General features: G+C 42.8%; 1 long non-coding RNA gene across 2 annotated transcripts; it reads right to left on the bottom strand.

Annotated features, from left to right (window-relative positions):
* Window positions 1-630: 630 nt before the first annotated feature.
* Window positions 631-3,692, bottom strand: LOC141426146 (uncharacterized). Of its 2 annotated transcripts, XR_012451196.1 has the most exons (4): window positions 2,527-3,692; window positions 2,247-2,368; window positions 1,997-2,055; window positions 631-1,260 (listed from the first exon to the last, which is right to left on the bottom strand). It is a non-coding gene; the product is annotated as an uncharacterized lncRNA (long non-coding RNA). The 2 variants fall into 2 exon arrangements; XR_012451195.1 differs by lacking the exon at window positions 631-1,260 and having other exon boundaries at window positions 1,484-2,055.
* Window positions 3,693-4,213: the final 521 nt, after the last annotated feature.

Here is a 4,213-nt window from a genome sequence, read left to right as displayed (position 1 = left end):
AATCAGGTGCATCTTACGTACAAAAACAGCGAACCTTTATTCCAATTTTCACAAAAAATAGCAATCCCAAACCTAATCCAATTCACATGCTACATGTCAGTCAAGTGTCTTGTGCATATTGTAAACGGGATCATAATATTAGAAGTTGTAAGGATTTTATAAACAGTGATCTCAACAGCAAGCGTAATTTTGTCCAGACTCACGGACTATGTTTTAACTGTCTAGGAAATAACCACTCGGTGAAATATTGCAAAAACACTACATCTTGCCAAATTTGCAGAGGAAGACACCACTCACTATTGCATCCAAAAGGGGAAACACACTCAGCTGATCCAACAGGTTCACATCCATCAGTTGAGAATCACGGAACACCACTAGCAGGGCATGTGTGCAAAGTATCAAACCAGGAGGCGGGGCCATCAACGGCCACGAGCATCAATAATCATTTTGTGAAAGGAGTAGCACATCAGGTGCTGCTAGCCACAGCGTTAGTTAAAGCTGAGTCACAAAATAAGGGAGAATATCAGCTCTTAAGAGCTCTCATTGATCAAGGGTCTCAAGCATCATTTATCACAAGAGCTTCAGTTCAGTTGCTTGGACTAAAAACAACAGCGGCCAAGGGTTATATCAGGATTGGGTGGTGAACAGAACCTTATCACAAGGTCCATGGTAGAAGTTTTAATCACTTCACGCCTCAATCCTGGCTGCGTGTTGCGAGTTTCAGCGTACGTTCTTGATAAACTTACTTCATACTTACCATCGGCTGTAGCATCAATCACATCATGGCCGGAGCTGGAACAGCTTAAACTGGCAGATCCGGAATATCATACTTCTAATAAGATAGACATCTTATTGGGGGCGGAGGTCTACAGCACCATTATAGAAAATGGAATAATCAAATGTCCCTCAGGGTCCCTAGTAGCACAAAACACCACCCTGGGATGGATATTAAGTGGGCAACTAAGGTCAAATGAAGATATATCCTGTAACGTCGTAAACATGCATACTCAAGTAGATCAGCTTCTTAGATCTTTCTGGGAAATAGAAGCCGAACCCTGCAACAAAGAAAAAATTCTGTCAGTCGAAGAGCAAAGATGTGAAGACTTCTATGAATCCACAACCACGCGGGACGATCATGGGCGATATATTGTTAGGCTCCCGTTTAGGGATGAAAATCCAGCCTGTGCGGATGGCCATTCAAAGGAAATTGCAGCGAAGAGGTTTAGCTTTCTGGAACGGAAGTTGGAGCGGGATCAGCACCTGAAACAGAGATACAAAGAAGTGTTAGATGAGTACCTAAATCTGGATCATATGATACAAATAAATCACAGCGAAGGTGAACAAGCAACAAAGTATACGTATTTACCACACCATGCTGTAATACGGGAAGACAAAGAGACTACTAAAGTAAGGATTGTGTTTGATGCTTCGTGCAAGGGTACGAATGGCGTGTCATTGAACGACGATTTAATGGTGGACCAACTCTGCAACCAGAGTTGCGTCATATAATAATGCGTTGGCGAACATATCCTATTTGTTTTATAGCGGACATAGTTAAAATGTACCGTCAAATAAAGGTGAATGATGAAGACTCAGAGTATCAGCGCATTCTATGGCGTGACAATCCAGACCAAGAGATAAAAGAATACAAGTTACTCAGAGTAACTTTTGGAACATCAGCAGCTCCATATCTGGCAGTCAAAAGCTTGATTCAGGTAGCAAAGGACGAAGGAAAGGACTTTCCTTTGGCTGCTGAAAGGGTCAAGAATGAGTTTTATATGGATGACCTAATGTCTGGATGTGAGAAAGAAGAAGAAGCAGTTGAAATTTACAAACAAATGACAGAGTTACTAAGAAGAGGTGGATTTGAATTGCAAAAGTGGGCAAGCAATAGTCAAGCGTTATTGGAACAAATACGGGATGCAAATTCAAGAAAGGAGGAGGATAAAAGGATAGAGGTCAAGCAAGAGTCAGTAAATAAAATATTGGGACTTACCTGGAGTAGAAGCCTCGATGAATTTGTATATGCAGTTCAGCTGCCACCGACGACCGGACCTGTAACAAAAAGGAAAGTTATTTCGGATATATCCAAGCTGTACGATCCACAAGGGTGGATAGCACCGAGCATAATCAAAGCAAAAATATTCATACAGAAGCTATGGTTGGCAGGCATTGATTGGGATGATGAGTTACCTCCACCGTTGCTTGAAGAATGGATTGAATATCGTGAACCTATCAGAACTTACCAAATTTAGATTGAAACGTTGGGTGTGGTGTAGCTCTGACGCAACGTTAGTGGAACTGCATGGCTTCTGCGATGCGTCAAATTCAGCTTATGCGGCAGTCGTGTACATTCGAGTGATAGACGCTGAGGGAAAGGTACATGTTAGTTTGATCACAGCCAAAACGCGGGTAGCGCCGATTAAACAAATATCAATTCCTCGATTGGAATTATCTGGTGCAGTTCTGCTGGCAAAACTACTCGACGAAGTGTCAAAAGTATTGAAGGTACCAAAATCAACTTACATGCTTGGACAGACTCTGAAGTAGTGCTGGCATGGTTGAGCAGCCATCCTAGTCGATGGAAGACATTCGTTGGAAACAGAGTCTCGGAGATTCTATCAGTGACTTGTCGTAGTCAATGGTCACACGTACGGTCAGAACACAACCCTGCGGATTGTGCTTCACGGGGGATTCAGCCTTCAGAATTTGTGACCTATGATTTATGGGTAAGAGGACCATCATGGCTACAAGATAAAGTAATTTGTTACAAGAGTTTCACAAAGCCATTAGACACCAATTTGGAAACCAGATCAATTAAAACTCACCTGGCTGACGTAGTTGAGGATCAGTCGAGTGACGAGGACGTCTGGTCGAAGTTTTCGTCGCTCACGAAGTTGCTGAGAGTTGCAGCTTATTGTAGAAGAATCCTGAAAAGACAAAACCATACTTACCTCCTGAAAGAAGAAATAGAAGATGCGTTAGTGATTATGATTAGAAAATGTCAAGGAGAAGCGTTTAGAGAGGAAATTAGCAATATCAAACTAGGTAAAAATATAAGCAAAAAAAGTATACTCACTTCACTGAGTCCTCAGCTAGACGACTCAGACTTACTCCGAGTTGGTGGGCGGTTGCATTTCGCAGAAATTGACAACGACGCAAGGCATCCAATCATATTGCCAAAACAATCATTCCTAACGGAACTCATAATTCGAGATGCACATAAAAGGTCATTACACGGGGGAGTGCAGTTGATGCTTAATTTGCTGCGGTCAAAATATTGGATTATAGGGCTAAAAAACTTAGTGAAACAGCAAATTAGGAAATGTGTCATTTGCACAAGATACGCAACTGCAAATAAAAATCAGTTGATGGGACAACTACCATCGCCGAGAGTGACCATGAGTCGAGCATTTCAACGTAGCGGTGTAGACTACGCAGGGCCCATTAACATAAGGGTTTCAAAGGGTCGCGGCAATCGGGCATACAAAGGGTACATATGCTTGTTTGTTTGTATGGCAACACGTGGAGTTCATTTGGAGGTCGTGAGTGACCTGACGGCTCAGGGATTTTTAGCAGCCTTTAAGCGTTTTGTTGCACGTCGCGGTCATTGTAGCGATTTATACAGTGACAATGGTAGTAATTTTGTGGGAGCAGCCAAGGAGTTGCTAAACTTATTTAATGACGAAAGATCAAGGTTTTGCCAGAAATAGCTGATTGGCTAGCCACGAACGGCACCCAGTGGCACTTTATACCACCCACGCGCCAAATTTTGGTGGTTTGTGGGAAGCTGGCATTAAATCCTGCAAATATCATTTGAAAAGAATCATCGGCAATTCAACACTGACATTTGAGGAGATGACGACAGTTTTGGCTCAAATTGAAAGTTGTCTGAATTCACGACCAATGTGTTACATACAGGACCAAGGGGATCCAATGCCTCTAACTCCAGGCCATTTCATTATAGGGGAACCCTTGCTAGTTGCGCCTGATCGTAACTATGAGCAGTCAGCGGTTGGTTCGTTAAGACGGTGGCAATTCTGCCAACGTATGCTACAAGACTTTTGGCGGCGTTGGTCGCAAGAATATTTGACACGGTACATGCAAAGGTACAAGTGGTCGCGTGTTATTCCTGAACCAAATATTGGAGATGTGGTGCTTGTTAAAGAACTGGATTTACCCCCAGCTAGGTGGCTCTTAGGCCAGATTGTAG

This window comes from Choristoneura fumiferana, chromosome 3 (genome assembly GCF_025370935.1).
Source record: "Choristoneura fumiferana chromosome 3, NRCan_CFum_1, whole genome shotgun sequence".
Classification (NCBI taxonomy): domain Eukaryota; kingdom Metazoa; phylum Arthropoda; class Insecta; order Lepidoptera; family Tortricidae; genus Choristoneura; species Choristoneura fumiferana.
The sequence above is the reverse complement of the archived record's forward strand: the minus strand, read 5'-3'. Positions and strand labels throughout refer to the sequence as shown.